This window comes from Thalia democratica, chromosome 6, assembly GCF_965202585.1.
Source record: "Thalia democratica chromosome 6, ktThaDemo2.hap1.1, whole genome shotgun sequence".
NCBI classification, from domain to species: Eukaryota; Metazoa; Chordata; class Thaliacea; order Salpida; family Salpidae; genus Thalia; species Thalia democratica.
In genome coordinates, this window is record NC_139170.1 from 35,051,144 (window position 1) to 35,071,306 (window position 20,163).

Below are 20,163 nucleotides of genomic sequence, written 5' to 3' on the forward strand. Positions count from 1 at the left end.
TTTCGATTTTGATAGAAAAAATTAAATTTTTTAGAATTAGAAGTGGCAACAAATAGGTGCAGGTGTAGCAAAATCTTTTAACAGTTGTTTCTACAAACTGTTATTGTAAGAACTTGTGTGATTTACATATAATCAATGCACTGCACACAAGTAGAATGCGAAGATCCAAACTAAAACTTTGTGTCTATTTAGGTGCAGGAATGTACTTTAATTCAACCCGGGCATGTAGCTAGGTACGTTTATGCAAGACTGCAGAAACGTATAGTTTTGTACGAAAAAAAAACTAGCTTTTGTTTCAATTCTACAGCTCATAAAGGCCCTACTTTCTAAGCTTATATGTACTCTTTAGCACTTATAGTGTCGTAGAAACTGAACGAATTGGTTCTAATGAAATATGTGGAATTTTCTTCAAAAATAAAAATAATGTTACAAAAATTTGCATCGTTTAATGTTGTTTCTATTGACTACGTTAAATATCTTGAAAATTTCCACAAAAATTCCGAAATTTTTACAGTTAACATTATAACTGTTTTTAAGTTAAATTGTCATTTTCTTATACTTATTTCAATGACAGTTTTACGGGTTTACACAAGTGGCAACACATAAATTACCTTGTATTCAGTTATCACTCATACTTCAACATTCCATTCATTTTTGAAGTATTATCATAACTGCATACTTTCATATTAATTTCAATTACATTAGAGGTAGTTGAAATTGATGTGTTTCCCTAGGACGTTATCACGCGTCATTTCAGATACTTTAGTTTTTTGCAGATTCGTTACTTTTTTGAGCTAGCTGCGTCCCTGCTACAACCCAATCATGTAAGATGCTGAAAATAAAGCTTTTTGAGTTTATTGCTTCTTTGAGATAAAGATTTGATTTTTCATAAACAAACAACTACTTTTCATCTTATATATGAATTAAAGATTCATCTAAGAATTTATGCCTTAAATATCAGAACTGACCTAAAACAAAATCACCAAAAAAATTCCTTCGAGCCGGAGTCGAACCAGCGACCTATGGATTACTAACTACACGCTACAGTCCACCGCTCTACCAACTGAGCTATCGAAGGGTACGCTTCCTATAGTTTTATTGCATTTATAAAATCACGTCTTAATTCCAACTAGCTTTTGTGTAAGTACTGTTAATTATTTTTTCTTGTTTTTATGCAAACACTATGTTTTTTATTAAGTATATGGTTGTATAACATTTGGTTACTTATTTTTTATCGGGTTTATAACACGATAGAGATGAAATATAGAATAAAATACTAATTACTAGATTTATTTTTGTCTTATAAAACTTAATAAACTTTTCAAGCTACTAAATTATATCTAACCTTTTTATTGCTGTTCCAAACAGTTTTGAGTGAATTGTTTTGATAAAGCTTAACAAAAAAGTCAAAGTTTCTTAAGAAACGTATTTTATAAACAACTATTTTGTATTCATTACTCCATATCAACTAATTTTGACAAAAAAAGTTATTTAGTTTTGTTACTTGTTAGTTGACACTTTATTAATTCTTTCCATATAGGTTTTTTTACGTAGTTTTCATTGTCATATGATTTTTTTTAAATAAATTAAATGGTAATCTATTGATTAGCTTCAAAAAAGTTGTAAACGAAACTTATACATGTTTAACTATTTAAAGAGTAGTTTAATTGTTAGGTGATTTAAATAGTTTCTTTTGATTTATTTTATTTTAACAGCTTATAAAACTTTATTTCAGTTAACTAGCTTGATATGTATGCAGATGTACATAAGGTCTTACATAAATTAAATATTAAGTTAACTCACTAGCTTTTAAAGAACATAGATAACTTTTAAATTGCAAAATAAAAGTATCTTTGTATTTAAATCTCGTAAAAACCTTTTATTTCTGTATAAATAAAAAAAGAATGGGTTTTAGATTTTAAAATTAAATTGATAATTTTACCTATTATTAAAGCTTATAACTAGTAGCATTTACTATGCTTATTTGTAAACTGCTAAGTAACATAGCAACTAAGTAAGTAATGTTTTCAGGTACATAATCATCAGTGTAATGCTTTTTAAGAGTTTTTAAACTCATGAAATAATAAATATACTTTAGTAAAAGATATACAAGTCAACTATAATATTTTGGTTATATCTCATTTAAAAGCTCATTAAATAAAGTTAAACTTTTTTTTTTGTTTTGACTTTAATTTTTTAAGTTATATTGGTAAAAACTTAAAATATTTGATTGTCAGAGCAATAAATTTAAAACCTTTTATAAGTCTTTACCGGGTAGCTGTCAAATATGCACGAAGAATATACTTTTGAACGGCTTAATTTTGCACGAGAGGTCACTTTTGCACAAAGACAATTTCGCACGAGTTAAAAAAATTCTCAACTTGTTTTTATTATTATTAATTTTGTTTTACTATCATGGTTGCCACAAACACTTAACATCGGTAGGTAACTTTTTTAATATTTTTCCTTTTTTATTAGTTTAATTTAAGTGATTTTTTGTGCAAAAATTTACTTTCGTGCAAAATTGTTTTTGTGCAAAACTGTCCTTTCGTGCATTTTTGACCTTTTATGCAAAAACATCTTCGAGCATATTTGACCCGTTTCTGTTTTTACCATACCTAGAACATAACTATTTATATAAAAAAATTTTATGATATCAAAAAATAAAAATAATAAATATTCAAAACTAATTACTCAACCTTTCTGAACAAAATTGTTAAGTTTTAAATATTTTAATCACATTTGTAGAATAAATATGAACCAGTTGATTTAATGATTTGTGAATAAATGTATAAAAGCAAAAAAACTATTTATTTTAAATTGATAAACTAAATAATACTAGACTAAAATGCATTGAACATAAGCAAAACTGAAATCTATGTTTAAGTAATTTTTTAGCCGATATGTTAAAAAATTGAATGTTTTAGATTCTAGATCCAAAATATTATCTTACATCAAATTAAGCCTTAACCTAAAGTTTAACGTTTATGGTATTTTATGGTATAATTTAATATTGACAGATATTATCTTTTTTCAATCAATAACTAACATGGAATTATCAAGGAAGTCGCTTGATTTCACTGAAACCATAAACATGTTTTGCTTTGTGACGTAATAATGCTCAATAGTAAATATATAAATCTTACATGTAGCTCTCACACGTGTGGTAGAGTGGCCGAGTGGTCTAAGGCGCTGGATTTAGGCTCAGTCATTTCGATGGCGCGGGTTCGAATCCCGTCTCTGCCAATATTTTTAACTATGTGTTTTTTGTAAGCAAAAGCGTTTCTAATAAAAGTGTTTTGAAGATTAATTTCATTAAAAAAATATATTTAACAATGCTTATATTATTTACCGTACAATTAGTTTGTCACATTTCATCAGGTAAAATTGAACGACGATTTGAATAATTAAAAAATTTATAGAATAAGAAAACGACGGAGATGGGATTCGAACCCACGCGTGCAGAGCACAATGGATTAGCAGTCCATCGCCTTAACCACTCGGCCACCCCGTCTTGTATGCAAAGCTGTTTCTAGGGAATATAAATGTAGTAGCTAGAAAAAACGTAACAACTGAGTATGTAGTTTATTGCACGGTTTTATACCTTAGTAATATTACATTAAACTTTGCGTTTTAGTATTTTTCAAATTTTTATTCCTTTGTTTTTTTACTTTAAAGTTTAATCAACCTTTCAATCGTGACGTCATTCTCCGCACGCTAGTAAAATCTATAACACGAAAAACCTTTTGCGGCTGTAGCTCAGACATTGAAGTTTGATTAAAGTCGAAAACAAATAAACACTAGACAATTGTTGAAGAGCTAATTGAAATTTTGAACTTCATGCACGGCTCGTCCCTTTTAATCAAGAAAGTTTCTAACTCACAGTCTAATTGAAACATCTTACTTTTGACTATTCTTTAAATCCTCTAATTTATATACAACCTTGTTTCTAAGAGTTACACGTTTATAGATTTCTTTGTTGCAAAAATCTGAAAAATTTCAATTTTTGTTTATTATATCTTACTTGACAATGTGAAGTCAACGTAGTCGAAAAATCAGTTTTGTGAGCCAAGTTATGGGTAAAGACAAAATAATTAAAACATTCAAAGTAAACCGAGGTAAAACTTAAAGATTGATAAGCGAGTGCAAATTGTGTCAATAAAAAGTCCGTACAACTTCAACTACTTCTATGACGTAATATCAGTAGATTTATAAACGCTAAAAACTGATTGAAATCCTGTAGGTCAGATGGTACAGCGTGCGCTTAGCAAATGCGAGATACCGGAATCGAATCTCCAATTTCATTTTGTATAGAAATGTATACCTCTTCTCGTTTTGAAACTAAACACTATATAAATTGATGCTACAATTTTTGCCATATTTTAAACTTTTATTCTTCATTTTTTGAAAGGTTTGTTTTGTAAAAGTAGGTTAGTTTATTTGATTAAGCAAAGAAAGACAAATTACTTACATTCGTTTCAATAATTAATTTATATAATAAGTTTAACGAAAACAAAATTCACAGATATATTTTTAATGTGTTATTTTAGCTGCAAACCCAAATAGAATGTAAGTTTATACTGTTTATTTTTTTTTGCATTACTAAAACTAAAAAATTTATTGTTTTGAAAACTTTTTTTTATATAGCCTTACCAAGTTCAGTTAGAAAGTTTTTTTAGCTGTAAGTACCAGCCAAAAATAGATATTAGTAAAGTTTAGTTTATAACCGTGCCGTTGATAAACACAACTACAATAAACTTTAAGTTTTGAATGAGCTCTTTAACAAAATATCAAAACTATTAAAAATTATATAATCTATGAATAAGTATACTTTAAATATTTTAAACTTTGTTTATTAAGACTTAATCAATACATTTATCAATAAAAATGAAATGTAATTGTAGTGGTTTTAAAAGCGCAATTAAAACTTAAAAAAATAAATAGGTGTACTTTAAATTCTGAACTTACTGCAGTTTATAAACAGTACGTAATGCTAACTTGCACAAGCCTCGATAGCTCAGTCGGGAGAGCGTCAGACTGAAGATCTGAAGGTCCCTGGTTCAATCCCGGGTCGAGTCATCGTCTTTTAATTGTTTTAAGATTTTTACTTCAAATTTTAAGTTGTGCTGAAAATTATCGTTGTCATTAGAATATTTTACTTTATTCTAATTGTTATAAGCGTTAAAAAAGATGTAGTTTGATTTTTGTACTGGTTTTAGCTAAAAAGTTTAAACATAAGTCACTCATTTAAAAAGGTTTATTAATTTCGTTTAGCTCATCATCAGAATAAACTTGCTAAAAACTGATAATATTATAGTGTAAATTTAGTTATAAACAGTAATTATGAAATACCTAGTTAAAAATTGTTACGTCATAAAGCATAAAATTCTGTTTAAAATGTTTAAATTAATGTTGAATTATACTTATGTATTTGAAGTTGTTTGTAAAACATAACTGTTAAAACAAAAACATTTAAGACAGTAGAAATTTTACCTGAAACATAACTAGGTCGTCCTAATCATCAACAAAATTTTAATTGAAGAGATAATGGTCATAATCATAATTAAAATTATCGTCAACATTATCAAGATAGAGATAATGTTAAACTAAAAAATTATACAATGGGAATGGTAATAATAATTATAATAGAGCGCAATGTTTGTCATGTCATCAATATTTACTCACAAAAACATCTTATACAACCAAAGCGTCACAAACAACCAAAAAAAAAGTTAATATAACCAAAAAAAATAAACTAAAGCAGTTTGAGTAACTGGTCAAGTAGTATGGTTTAATGTTCGCAAAGGTTACGGTTTTAATCATCGAGATGATTGTAATATTTTTGTTCATTATACAGCTATCGTCAAAAACAACCCTAACAGATTTCTAAGGTCTTTTGCTCAAGGAGAAAAAGTCCAGTTTTATAGTGTTTTAGGTAAAAATATTATAATAGAGGCTGCAAACGTGACAGGTCCTAATGGTAAAACAGTTCAAGGGTCTAAGTACGCTGTAGATAAAAGTTCAAACTACAACCAAGAGTTCACCAAAAAAATATTAAACCATAATTTAGTACACTACTTTATTACACTACTTATTGTTTTGGAAAATGTTTTAAAGAAAATGTTATCTACTTTGTTTATTAAAGTTTCAGTTTTAAATATTGAGAAACTATATTGTTGTAAATTGGAAACAAAATTTGAATGTTTCATGTGTTTTTTAGAAAGTGTTAAAACTATTAGTTTTCTTTTCAATGCATCTTTAACTGCTGAGAATTTTTTTTATTTTGTTTAAAATAATGGGTTTAAAGGATAATGCTGACAATTTCTTTTAGTACGGCATAGTTTCTCAATGTTTTAAGCCATTATTGAACATTGAATTAGAGATATTTGTGTACTAGAACTTATGTTAATATTGTACACTTTTGTTTTGTGCATCCTTATTTTAGTTGTTTTTTTTTTACTAACTGTTATTAAAAGAATATCTTAAGTATATCTTTTTGATGTGCTGGTAGAATGTTCTATAAAGATCATTATACGGAAAGAACTAGGTTTTTCGTTTATTTAAGAACCGGACAAGTATCATTAAAATTAACGGTCAAAGTTGAAAGTAGTTACACAGTTTCACCGCAAAGCAGTTTTTCAATTGCTATTCTTCAATTTGACTTTAATCGATTTATGTGTTAAATCAGTTTTAATAAAAAAATAAATAAAAATCAACCACAAAATCAGTTTTACACTATTTTAAAAAAGCACAATAATAATGAAAAATGCCAATTATTTAAATATTAAGCACAATTATTTTTAATAGAAGCCAATTGTTATAAAATAGAGCTAAATTACTGTAACATAGAGCGCAGTTATTTTATTTATAACCACTAAAAATTTTTTAACTGAATAGTTCAAACATAAGTCACTTATTTTAAAAGGTTTAACAATTAAATTCGTTTAGCTCATCATCAGAATAAACTTGCTAAAAACTGATAATATTATAGTGTAAATTTAGTTATAAACAGTAATTTTGAAATACCTAGCTAAAAATTGTTACGTCATAAAGCAGAAAAGTCTGTTTAAAATGTTTAAATGTTTAAATTAAAGTTGAGTTATACTTATGAATTTGAAGTTGTTAGTAAAACAAAACTGTTAAAACAAAACATTTAGATAGTAGAAATTTTACGTGAAACAAAAAAAAAAATTACAAAAAGTCGACAATAATTAACAACTAGAAACAGCAACAACACATTTTCTACTTCTGTGTACAGATAAGAAAATTTTAGTCCACACTACATTTCCTGGAACTCGTTCTGCCCCACCAAACAAAAATTGAAGATCATACAATGCATAACTAACAGAGCTATTAAAATTTGCACGGCCGACTTTTTGGATCTAGAACTTGACAACATTTACAAAATTTTTCTCTTATTAGGTTAGCCCGAAACAGTATCCAAGAAGACAACTAAGGCAGCTCAGTCCAAAAAGAACTACTTACCCTCTTTTCGGCCCACATCCTTGCCCAGTCTACATCCGCCTTCCTGATATGGGTGAAGACTGAATAAGACTGGCTAAGCAAGCTTCATTAGCTGTAAAATCCATCTTTAATAGCGTTTCGCTACGTGTTGTGTCAACACAAACCATCCGCTTAACGGAATTGTTAAAAATGCCACACCTATCCATGATTTAAGTAACATAATATACATATTTAAACGCCATTGCGGAAATGAATTCGTAGGTCGAACATCTCAACGTTTCCACGTCAGGCGAGAGCAGCATGTCACGAAAAAGCTTAAATAGTTTATTTTTAATGACGACTTTTCTGCAGTTGGAGATTACTAAAATTATGGTTTAATATTTTTTTGGTGAACTCTTGGTTGTAGTTTGAACTTTTATCTACAGCGTACTTAGACCCTTGAACTGTTTTACCATTAGGACCTGTCACGTTTGCAGCCTCTATCATAATATTTTTACCTAAAACACTATAAAACTGGACTTTTTCTCCTTGAGCAAAAGACCTTAGAAATTTGTTAGGGTTGTTTTTGACGATAGCTGTATAATGAACAAAAATATTACAATCATCTCGATGATTAAAACCGTAACCTTTGCGAACATTAAACCATACTACTTGACCAGTTACTCAAACTGCTTTAGTTTATTTTTTTTGGTTATATTAACTTTTTTTTGGTTGTTTGTGACGCTTTGGTTGTATAAGATGTTTTTGTGAGTAAATATTGATGACATGACAAACATTGTGCTCTATTATAATTATTATTACCATTCCCATTGTATGATTTTTTGGTTTAACATTATCTCTATCTTGATAATGTTGACGATAATTTTAATTATGATTATGACCATTATCTCTTCAATTAAAATTTTGTTGATGATTAGGACGACCTAGTTATGTTTCAGGTAAAATTTCTACTGTCTTAAATGTTTTTGTTTTAACAGTTATGTTTTACAAACAACTTCAAATACATAAGTATAATTCAACATTAATTTAAACATTTTAAACAGAATTTTATGCTTTATGACGTAACAATTTTTAACTAGGTATTTCATAATTACTGTTTATAACTAAATTTACACTATAATATTATCAGTTTTTAGCAAGTTTATTCTGATGATGAGCTAAACGAAATTAATAAACCTTTTTTAAATGAGTGACTTATGTTTAAACTTTTTAGCTAAAACCAGTACAAAAATCAAACTACATCTTTTTTAACGCTTATAACAATTAGTATAAAGTAAAATATTCTAATGATAACGATAATTTTCAACACAACTTAAAATTTGAAGTAAAAATCTTAAAACAATCAAGAAAAACGATGCCTCGACCCGGGATTGAACCAGGGACCTTCAGATCTTCAGTCTGACGCTCTCCCGACTGAGCTATCGAGGCTTGTGCAAGTTAGCATTACGTACTGTTTATAAACTGCAGTAAGTTCAGAATTTAAAGTACACCTATTTATTTTTTTAAGTTTTAATTGCGCTTTTAAAACCACTACAATTACATTTCATTTTTATTGATAAATGTATTGATTAAGTCTTAATAAACAAAGTTTAAAATATTTAAAATATACTTATTCATAGATTATATAATTTTTAATAGTTTTGATATTTTGTTAAAGAGCTCATTCAAAACTTAAAGTTTATTGTAGTTGTGTTTATCAACGGCACGGTTATAAACTAAACTTTACTAATATCTATTTTTGGCTGGTACTTACAGCTAAAAAAACTTTCTAACTGAACTTGGTAAGGCTATATAAAAAAAAGTTTTCAAAACAATAAATTTTTTAGTTTTAGTAATGCAAAAAAAAATAAACAGTATAAACTTACATTCTATTTGGGTTTGCAGCTAAAATAACACATTAAAAATATATCTGTGAATTTTGTTTTCGTTAAACTTATTATATAAATTAATTATTGAAACGAATGTAAGTAATTTGTCTTTCTTTGCTTAATCAAATAAACTAACCTACTTTTACAAAACAAACCTTTCAAAAAATGAAGAATAAAAGTTTAAAATATGGCAAAAATTGTAGCATCAATTTATATAGTGTTTAGTTTCAAAACGAGAAGAGGTATACATTTCTATACAAAATGAAATTGGAGATTCGATTCCGGTATCTCGCATTTGCTAAGCGCACGCTGTACCATCTGACCTACAGGATTTCAATCAGTTTTTAGCGTTTATAAATCTACTGATATTACGTCATAGAAGTAGTTGAAGTTGTACGGACTTTTTATTGACACAATTTGCACTCGCTTATCAATCTTTAAGTTTTACCTCGGTTTACTTTGAATGTTTTAATTATTTTGTCTTTACCCATAACTTGGCTCACAAAACTGATTTTTCGACTACGTTGACTTCACATTGTCAAGTAAGATATAATAAACAAAAATTGAAATTTTTCAGATTTTTGCAACAAAGAAATCTATAAACGTGTAACTCTTAGAAACAAGGTTGTATATAAATTAGAGGATTTAAAGAATAGTCAAAAGTAAGATGTTTCAATTAGACTGTGAGTTAGAAACTTTCTTGATTAAAAGGGACGAGCCGTGCATGAAGTTCAAAATTTCAATTAGCTCTTCAACAATTGTCTAGTGTTTATTTGTTTTCGACTTTAATCAAACTTCAATGTCTGAGCTACAGCCGCAAAAGGTTTTTCGTGTTATAGATTTTACTAGCGTGCGGAGAATGACGTCACGATTGAAAGGTTGATTAAACTTTAAAGTAAAAAAACAAAGGAATAAAAATTTGAAAAATACTAAAACGCAAAGTTTAATGTAATATTACTAAGGTATAAAACCGTGCAATAAACTACATACTCAGTTGTTACGTTTTTTCTAGCTACTACATTTATATTCCCTAGAAACAGCTTTGCATACAAGACGGGGTGGCCGAGTGGTTAAGGCGATGGACTGCTAATCCATTGTGCTCTGCACGCGTGGGTTCGAATCCCATCTCCGTCGTTTTCTTATTCTATAAATTTTTTAATTATTCAAATCGTCGTTCAATTTTACCTGATGAAATGTGACAAACTAATTGTACGGTAAATAATATAAGCATTGTTAAATATATTTTTTTAATGAAATTAATCTTCAAAACACTTTTATTAGAAACGCTTTTGCTTACAAAAAACACATAGTTAAAAATATTGGCAGAGACGGGATTCGAACCCGCGCCATCGAAATGACTGAGCCTAAATCCAGCGCCTTAGACCACTCGGCCACTCTACCACACGTGTGAGAGCTACATGTAAGATTTATATATTTACTATTGAGCATTATTACGTCACAAAGCAAAACATGTTTATGGTTTCAGTGAAATCAAGCGACTTCCTTGATAATTCCATGTTAGTTATTGATTGAAAAAAGATAATATCTGTCAATATTAAATTATACCATAAAATACCATAAACGTTAAACTTTAGGTTAAGGCTTAATTTGATGTAAGATAATATTTTGGATCTAGAATCTAAAACATTCAATTTTTTAACATATCGGCTAAAAAATTACTTAAACATAGATTTCAGTTTTGCTTATGTTCAATGCATTTTAGTCTAGTATTATTTAGTTTATCAATTTAAAATAAATAGTTTTTTTGCTTTTATACATTTATTCACAAATCATTAAATCAACTGGTTCATATTTATTCTACAAATGTGATTAAAATATTTAAAACTTAACAATTTTGTTCAGAAAGGTTGAGTAATTAGTTTTGAATATTTATTATTTTTATTTTTTGATATCATAAAATTTTTTTATATAAATAGTTATGTTCTAGGTATGGTAAAAACAGAAACGGGTCAAATATGCTCGAAGATGTTTTTGCATAAAAGGTCAAAAATGCACGAAAGGACAGTTTTGCACAAAAACAATTTTGCACGAAAGTAAATTTTTGCACAAAAAATCACTTAAATTAAACTAATAAAAAAGGAAAAATATTAAAAAAGTTACCTACCGATGTTAAGTGTTTGTGGCAACCATGATAGTAAAACAAAATTAATAATAATAAAAACAAGTTGAGAATTTTTTTAACTCGTGCGAAATTGTCTTTGTGCAAAAGTGACCTCTCGTGCAAAATTAAGCCGTTCAAAAGTATATTCTTCGTGCATATTTGACAGCTACCCGGTAAAGACTTATAAAAGGTTTTAAATTTATTGCTCTGACAATCAAATATTTTAAGTTTTTACCAATATAACTTAAAAAATTAAAGTCAAAACAAAAAAAAAAGTTTAACTTTATTTAATGAGCTTTTAAATGAGATATAACCAAAATATTATAGTTGACTTGTATATCTTTTACTAAAGTATATTTATTATTTCATGAGTTTAAAAACTCTTAAAAAGCATTACACTGATGATTATGTACCTGAAAACATTACTTACTTAGTTGCTATGTTACTTAGCAGTTTACAAATAAGCATAGTAAATGCTACTAGTTATAAGCTTTAATAATAGGTAAAATTATCAATTTAATTTTAAAATCTAAAACCCATTCTTTTTTTATTTATACAGAAATAAAAGGTTTTTACGAGATTTAAATACAAAGATACTTTTATTTTGCAATTTAAAAGTTATCTATGTTCTTTAAAAGCTAGTGAGTTAACTTAATATTTAATTTATGTAAGACCTTATGTACATCTGCATACATATCAAGCTAGTTAACTGAAATAAAGTTTTATAAGCTGTTAAAATAAAATAAATCAAAAGAAACTATTTAAATCACCTAACAATTAAACTACTCTTTAAATAGTTAAACATGTATAAGTTTCGTTTACAACTTTTTTGAAGCTAATCAATAGATTACCATTTAATTTATTTAAAAAAAATCATATGACAATGAAAACTACGTAAAAAAACCTATATGGAAAGAATTAATAAAGTGTCAACTAACAAGTAACAAAACTAAATAACTTTTTTTGTCAAAATTAGTTGATATGGAGTAATGAATACAAAATAGTTGTTTATAAAATACGTTTCTTAAGAAACTTTGACTTTTTTGTTAAGCTTTATCAAAACAATTCACTCAAAACTGTTTGGAACAGCAATAAAAAGGTTAGATATAATTTAGTAGCTTGAAAAGTTTATTAAGTTTTATAAGACAAAAATAAATCTAGTAATTAGTATTTTATTCTATATTTCATCTCTATCGTGTTATAAACCCGATAAAAGATAAGTAACCAAATGTTATACAACCACATACTTAATAAAAAACATAGTGTTTGCATAAAAACAAGAAAAAATAATTAACAGTACTTACACAAAAGCTAGTTGGAATTAAGACGTGATTTTATAAATGCAATAAAACTATACGAAGCGTACCCTTCGATAGCTCAGTTGGTAGAGCGGTGGACTGTAGCGTGTAGTTAGTAATCCATAGGTCGCTGGTTCGACTCCGGCTCGAAGGAATTTTTTTGCTGATTTCGTTTTAGGTCAGTTCTGATATTTAAGGCATAAATTCTTAGATGAATCTTTAATTCATATATAAGATGAAAAGTAGTTGTTTGTTTATGAAAAATCAAATCTTTATCTCAAAGAAGCAATAAACTCAAAAAGCTTTATTTTCAGCATCTTACATGATTGGGTTGTAGCAGGGACGTAGCTAGCTCAAAAAAGTAACGAATCTGCAAAAAACTAAAGTATCTGAAATGACGCGTGATAACGTCCTAGGGAAACACATCAATTTCAACTACCTCTAATGTAATTGAAATTAATATGAAAGTATGCAGTTATGATAATACTTCAAAAATGAATGGAATGTTGAAGTATGAGTGATAACTGAATACAAGGTAATTTATGTGTTGCCACTTGTGTAAACCCGTAAAACTGTCATTGAAATAAGTATAAGAAAATGACATTTTAACTTAAAAACAGTTATAATGTTAACTGTAAAAATTTCGGAATTTTTGTGGAAATTTTCAAGATATTTAACGTAGTCAATAGAAACAACATTAAACGATGCAAATTTTTGTAACATTATTTTTATTTTTGAAGAAAATTCCACATATTTCATTAGAACCAATTCGTTCAGTTTCTACGACACTATAAGTGCTAAAGAGTACATATAAGCTTAGAAAGTAGGGCCTTTATGAGCTGTAGAATTGAAACAAAAGCTAGTTTTTTTCGTACAAAACTATACGTTTCTGCAGTCTTGCATAAACGTACCTAGCTACATGCCCGGGTTGAGTTAAAGTACATTCCTGCACCTAAATAGACACAAAGTTTTAGTTTGGATCTTCGCATTCTACTTGTGTGCAGTGCATTGATTACATGTAAATCACACAAGTTCTTACAATAACAGTTTGTAGAAACAACTATTAAAAGATTTTGCTACACCTGCACCTATTTGTTGCCACTTCTAATTCTAAAAAATTTAATTTCTTCTATCAAAATCGAAATAAATATTGATTACAATGATGCAAATTCACATGCAACAATAAAATACTTAACAGCAAGAATTCGAATAAGAAAAGAGTGACCCGGACGTGATTTGAACACGCAACCTTCTGATCTGGAGTCAGACGCGCTACCGTTGCGCCACCAGGCCGCAAATTCATTAATGTACTTCACGGGTTATAAACTTAAGTGTTTGCGTGACGTTGTAAAAGCGACCGTAATTAAGTTGATCAAAATGCTCGTTTAGCAAAAACAGCTTTTGTCTTTGTTCTGATTTGCTATAAATTTTGCTATTTTTAATACAAACGTTTTATCAATTAATAGTTCGATTAATTAATAAGTAAATGAAATAATTCGATGTTTCTTTTACGTTTTTTTACAGATTTAAAAACAGCTTACAATTTAAACTTCTATAGCGATTAACGAGAGTCTCGCATATACTACTTTTTAAAGAAACTTAGTTTAAAGAAATTTTGTTAAAAGAAAGCTAGAATTATTAATTAATTTATTATTTTATAAAGTTTGACTTAATTAAATTTATGTAATTAAATTACAGTTTTTTGTACTGAATTTATTTAGGTATTAAAATAGAACTTAAGCATACTATAGTTAGCTATGGGATAGCTTATTAATAATTGTTTAATAAAAGAAGAATTTTAGTTAAATAAAAGTACAAATGCAAAGTCATAAAAATCAAAAAAAAAAGATTAAAGTAATTTTCTTTAACTGTTCATTAATTGATAAAACTATGTTTTAACTTCAAATGCTGTTATAAACTGTTTAAAAATTTCTTTTTTAAGTAATTTAAACATTAACTTGTAACTTTTTCCCTAATCTCACAAAAATCATTTTGAAGTTTAAATTGAAAAAAATGGCTTAAATTAAAAAAATTAGCATTAATATATGAATAAGTTAATTTAAAAAGCCTTATTGTTATCGAAAAATTATAAGTAAGCGAGGCACCACCGAGATTCGAACTCGGGATCTCCTGCTTACTAGACAGGCGCTTTAACCAACTAAGCCATGGCGCCGCTTGAGTAGATGCATATTCTTTAAATTATAAATGTAATAAAACGTTACTCGATATGCCGACTTCTAGTAAGAAAACATACAAAACGTTACATACAATACAAATTGTCACTTGTTAAAGTTTGAAACTTATTGGAAGTACAGTAAATAACTTTTGTACTTTTTTTAATAAAAAAATGCTTTTAATTTTAGTTTAACTTATATTATTTAAATTATTCTTATACTTAAAAGGGCTGCTTTAGTTTGAAAACTTTTATTATAAGTTAGTTTATAATTTGTCTCAACACTAATTATAACAATACTCTGTGAAATGAGTATTCAAGTCTACTCACAACTAAGTTGTATACAAGGTTGGTTATGTGTTTTTTTCTTTCATTAAACAAAATTTTATTTTTTGAAAGTAAGTTGCCTGGAACGACTACGTAACACTGTTAGTTTTACTTTAAATTACTAACTTAACCTTATACTTACTTTAACCTTACACTTACTTTTACCTTCAACAAAAACATCGGCGAAAGTCTGCAGAGCAAACGCCTGGACTTTTGTATGCCGTGAGACAATACTTTAACCTTATACTTACTTTAACCTTATACTCACTTTAAGCTTATACTGTTACTTTAACCATATACCTACTTTAACCTTATACTGTTACTGTAACCTTATGCTATTACTTTAACCTTATACTATTACTTTAACCTAATACTATTACTTTAAGCTCATACTGCTACTTTAAGCTTATACTGTTACTTTAACCATATACCTACTTTAACCTTATACTGTTACTGTAACCTTATACAGTGCTTATTCACTTATCCGGACACGTTGGGCAAGATTTTTCTGCAAACGTGTCCGGATAACTACAAAAAATATTTTTTTATATATAATAATATAACTGCTAATAATATAACAATGCATAATAAAAGTCTTATGGTAAAAACAAATACATAGCAATTGTAAGTAATATAAAATAAAATGATAAATAATAAAAGCTAAACTTAAGGTTAACTAATTTGTTTTTTCTATGGTAGAAAAACATCAGACTTACTAACCCTCTGCAACTATATACATTTTTCAAGGGTTAAGCAAGCAAAATTCATCATTTGTAATTGCACCTGCCCTCAATATTAATTTGAAAAAATATTAATTTTTGGTTTAGAGAAAATATAAACTAAGTTTTTGCTTAAAAATAAAAAATAATGTAAACCTATCTCTTTAAATGAAATGAAAGACTTTTTTTTAATTAAAAAAACAGACAGGAAGAAAACGGGAAACTTTAACTAAGTTTAAAGTCAATTTAACGGAAACATATCACTTTTAGCAAACTAGCTTTAATTGGAAGTTTTACTAAAATTAGAAATAATATACGTTTGTTTTATAGTTTTTCCACGTTTTTCAGCAGAAAACTTATGGAATTTAAAAAGTTGCGAAACTTTTTGAATGAATTTTTGTGTTTACTTTTGAAATTTTTTTGAATTTTTTTCTGACCGAAACTGTCCGGATAAGTGAGCGTCCGGAAAAGTTAAGTCCGGATAAGTGAATAAACACTGTACTATTATTTTAACTTTTTACTATTACCTAAAGGTTATCCTTACCTTAACTTTATACTGTTATTTTAACTTTGTACTCACTTTAAGCTTATGCTGTTACTTTAACTTTATACTTACTTTGACCTTATAATTACTTTAACCTTTTGCTTACTTAAACCTTTTACCTGCTTTAATCTTATATGCTCATTGGCAGCAAGACACTAGTCAGTACCTATTATGTTACACATATACACAGTTATATTTATTCTATGACGTCATAATGCTGGTAGTTTTAATCACACCGTAGGAATAACCTAATTTGAAAGTCAGATAGCTATTAAAGTTTGTTTCCACATAAAAATAGTTAGTCATCTAACACATGGGTGGGCAACTTATGGCCCGCTGGTTGGATCCGATCAGAAGAGTGAAAGTTACAAGACCGCCAAAATCCGACACTCGAATGCCTGCAAAGATACAAACTTGGTCCGCTAAACCAAACTTTCAAACTTACACTATATATTCTTTGGTTTAAAGTTGGTTGTTAAAGTTTTAAGTTTAGGTAAAAACATGACGTAACATATTAACTTTACCGTGAAAACGTTTAGCTTTTCAAAATATAAAGGTCGAGACGGATGTTATTTTAGCAGAAAACGAAATTTCAATTTCTTTTCAAGTAAAGAAAAAATTACATTACTTGCTGCTTACAAATTTCAAAAATCAGAAGTTTATTACAAAGTAATGTTTCTCTCTTCTGAGACGGTAAGTAATAATAGTTGTGAAAATAATATAAACACTAAAGAAGATATAAAGGTTAAACTTCAGTTTTAGAAAAAATTATGGTCTTTTTGCTACTGTTTCAAAGACCTAAACGAAAAATGCGTCGACCGGGAGTCGAACCCGGAACTAGTGCTTGGAAGGCACCAATGCTAACCGTTACACCATCGACGCTTGTGTCTAACCCATGGAATTAAGGAATATATACTTATCTACCGCTATTTACTGTCTTACAAGCGTTAAGAGAAATTGCTAAGGTTAGACTCGAGTAAATTTACTCACGGCATCAAACCAATAATTTTATAAACACATAAATGTGCTTGTCGTTGTGGCCGAGTGGTTAAGGCGATTGACTAGGTTCGAGTCCTTCCGACGACGCTTTTTACCAAGTTTTAGTTGTCATTAACTAGTTCGTAATATTTTTGCTTCATCTACATGACTAAAGTTAAGTTTTTGCTTTTAGTTTAAATTCACAACTAGATCATTATATCTGTAGTAGATTTAATTAGTTAGTTGTAATTAAAACATGTTATATATTTTTTATTAGTATTAAAATAATATATATTTTAGCATTTTTCTTTGTCATTTCATAATAAATAAGATTGAAAAGTATGATACTTTAAAATGAAAATATAAAAAGATGGAGTTATGATTTATTAATAGTTTTTAACAAACTGTATCAAGTAATTATTTCATAGTTGTAAGAAAATACTATTTCCATAAAAGCTCAAATTCAAAATTAAAGTTAATATATGTTAAAACAAGTAATTGTTTTATTAGTTTTCTCGTTTAGGAAAAAATTCTTAATTAGTAATATAAAAACCTTAAGTTTGCAAATTAAAATAGTTTTATAGTTAAAAAAGAAGTTAATAAAGTTTTGTGGAAACAAGTACAGTTGTAATAGTGTTTTCATTGTTTTTTAATTGAAAATAAACCATTCTGTTCTAAATTTATCAGTTTAATAAAACAAAATGTAGTTTGCTTGCAGCTAGTTTTTTTTTTAAGTTTGCATAAAAAAGTTGTAAATTTTGTTAACATTTTATTAGGCTTAATTATTTTTAAATATTGACCAAAAACGTTGTTATTTAGAGCTGTTTGAGAGCTTTGTATGTGCAAAAATATTTTAATCGTTAAATGAAACTTTTATTTAACTTTTTTTTTAGATTAGTTTTAATTAGATGCACATATTTTAATAATTTAAAAATAGAAATCTTAAGACCACATTTATCTAAATCTTTAAAAAATTCTAAATAAAAGAAATATTACAGCTCTCTACTGCTCATATAAGTAATTCATTAAAAAGTTGTAAGCATAATTAGACTTATGCATTAAGGAAAGCACATAAAAATAAAGTTTATTATGTTTAGTACCAGGCTGAACAATACTTCTTACAAATAGTTTCAAAAAATGTTCTTAACTTTATATATAAAGAAGTAAATGTTTATTCAATTTCTATTTAGTTAAATCAGCTGAAAAAAGATAGAAAAAAGTGCTTTTTAAGCAGTTTATTGTATATATTTTTCAAAATAAACAATAGTCAATTTAAAACAATTTAAATTTAATAGCTTATAGTAGTTTGAGATGAAGTAAAACATTACAAACTTATTAAACTTTTTATAAAGCACAACTTCAATTTAATTTAACCTTAATAAAAAAATGTATTTATAAACCCTACACTTTGGAATTAGTTATAAACAGAATTACTTAGTAATTAGTGCTGTTCTCAGACGTTTTTTACTATATAAATGTTTTTTAAAGATAATTTTTCACTATGTATGCACTTTAATACAGTGTTTGAGGGCCGCATTTATCTAAAAAATATTCCAGTGATCAGTATAAAATATTATTTAATATCAAAAGAATAACAAATTAAGCAATATTAGACCATTAAAAAAGAGTATTTATTGAATTAGGAGCCTCAATTTAAGTTTCCATCACCAAAAAAATATTTTTTATTATTTTTGAATTGTATATTTATTTGATGAAAAGGAGCTCGCGGCCCGCAGATTTTGACTTTGAGGGCCGCATTTGGCCCGCGGGCCGTAGTTTGCTGACCCCTGCATTAAATAAAGACCAGGGTTTCCCTATAAACAGCAAAGGGGCCAAAGGGGGCCATGATGCCATAGTTTTAAACTTACACAAGATATTCTTGATTTGATTGTGAAGAACAAAAATGAATTTTCAGGATTATTAAAGGGTAATTTTTTGAGAATTTATTGTTGGGAAGGCAAGTAGCTTTTTTAATTGTTTAAAGGAGGCCTTATGAAATAAGTTAGAAATGTTATAGACTCTAAAAGAATATTATCAACTACACAATTAATTGCTTTCAACATTCATAATGTAGAAATTTGTTAAACGTGTACTTTACTAAGAGAGTTTGGAGAAAATTAAAACCAATAGCACAAAATAAACGGTAATAATTTATATGTTGCTAATAAAAAATATATTATTTTGTTGAAAGTGTAACTGTAAATTTTATTTTGTTGTATTTTAGTTAAAACGTTGGTCTAAATGTTTTTTTTAGTTTCTAAAGTTTTTGTTTAATTTATTTGGTCGTAAAAATACTCGAGGGCAATTTTTATGACTCAAGTTAAATAATAAGATATTGAAGTTTAAGAAATTATTTCTATCTTATTATTTTAGTTTATAAATCTCTTTATTTATACTTGTTTTTGATATATAAACAAACAAAAGTAATTATAGATGAAATTACATAACATTTACACAAGTGAAACTGAAAAGAAGTTAATAATAGTTAATCAAACATAATATATTACAAGAACTAACGATTATTTATATGGAAAATTTTACGGAAAACTGTTAGGAATTATATGCACATGATTTAAGGTATATACTTGGTATATTAAAATTGTTCTATTAATTGAAATTTTATATTATGACGTAGCAAAGTAACAGAAAACGATTAAAGCTATATATCTC

The 20,163-nt window shown here is 27.5% G+C and overlaps 11 non-coding genes across 11 annotated transcripts; 4 read left to right on the forward strand and 7 right to left on the reverse strand.

Moving 5' to 3' along the window:
• Positions 1–992: 992 nt before the first annotated feature.
• On the reverse strand, positions 993–1,078 carry Trnay-gua (transfer RNA tyrosine (anticodon GUA)). Its single transcript is given in 2 exon segments — positions 993–1,028; positions 1,042–1,078. It is a non-coding gene; the product is annotated as a tRNA-Tyr (tRNA).
• Positions 1,079–3,165: 2,087 nt separating this feature from the next.
• On the forward strand, positions 3,166–3,246 carry Trnal-uag (transfer RNA leucine (anticodon UAG)). Its single transcript is given in 2 exon segments — positions 3,166–3,203; positions 3,212–3,246. It is a non-coding gene; the product is annotated as a tRNA-Leu (tRNA).
• Positions 3,247–3,432: 186 nt separating this feature from the next.
• Positions 3,433–3,514, reverse strand: Trnas-gcu (transfer RNA serine (anticodon GCU)). Its single transcript has one exon. It is a non-coding gene; the product is annotated as a tRNA-Ser (tRNA).
• A 1,492-nt stretch (positions 3,515–5,006) lies between these two features.
• Positions 5,007–5,079, forward strand: Trnaf-gaa (transfer RNA phenylalanine (anticodon GAA)). The gene has a single exon. It is a non-coding gene; the product is annotated as a tRNA-Phe (tRNA).
• Positions 5,080–8,819: 3,740 nt separating this feature from the next.
• Trnaf-gaa (transfer RNA phenylalanine (anticodon GAA)) lies at positions 8,820–8,892 on the reverse strand. Its single transcript has one exon. It is a non-coding gene; the product is annotated as a tRNA-Phe (tRNA).
• A 1,492-nt stretch (positions 8,893–10,384) lies between these two features.
• Positions 10,385–10,466, forward strand: Trnas-gcu (transfer RNA serine (anticodon GCU)). The gene has a single exon. It is a non-coding gene; the product is annotated as a tRNA-Ser (tRNA).
• A 186-nt stretch (positions 10,467–10,652) lies between these two features.
• On the reverse strand, positions 10,653–10,733 carry Trnal-uag (transfer RNA leucine (anticodon UAG)). The gene is given in 2 exon segments: positions 10,653–10,687; positions 10,696–10,733. It is a non-coding gene; the product is annotated as a tRNA-Leu (tRNA).
• Positions 10,734–12,820: 2,087 nt separating this feature from the next.
• On the forward strand, positions 12,821–12,906 carry Trnay-gua (transfer RNA tyrosine (anticodon GUA)). Its single transcript is given in 2 exon segments — positions 12,821–12,857; positions 12,871–12,906. It is a non-coding gene; the product is annotated as a tRNA-Tyr (tRNA).
• A 1,067-nt stretch (positions 12,907–13,973) lies between these two features.
• Trnaw-cca (transfer RNA tryptophan (anticodon CCA)) lies at positions 13,974–14,045 on the reverse strand. Its single transcript has one exon. It is a non-coding gene; the product is annotated as a tRNA-Trp (tRNA).
• An 806-nt stretch (positions 14,046–14,851) lies between these two features.
• Trnat-agu (transfer RNA threonine (anticodon AGU)) lies at positions 14,852–14,925 on the reverse strand. Its single transcript has one exon. It is a non-coding gene; the product is annotated as a tRNA-Thr (tRNA).
• Positions 14,926–17,325: 2,400 nt separating this feature from the next.
• Positions 17,326–17,397, reverse strand: Trnag-ucc (transfer RNA glycine (anticodon UCC)). The gene has a single exon. It is a non-coding gene; the product is annotated as a tRNA-Gly (tRNA).
• Positions 17,398–20,163: the final 2,766 nt, after the last annotated feature.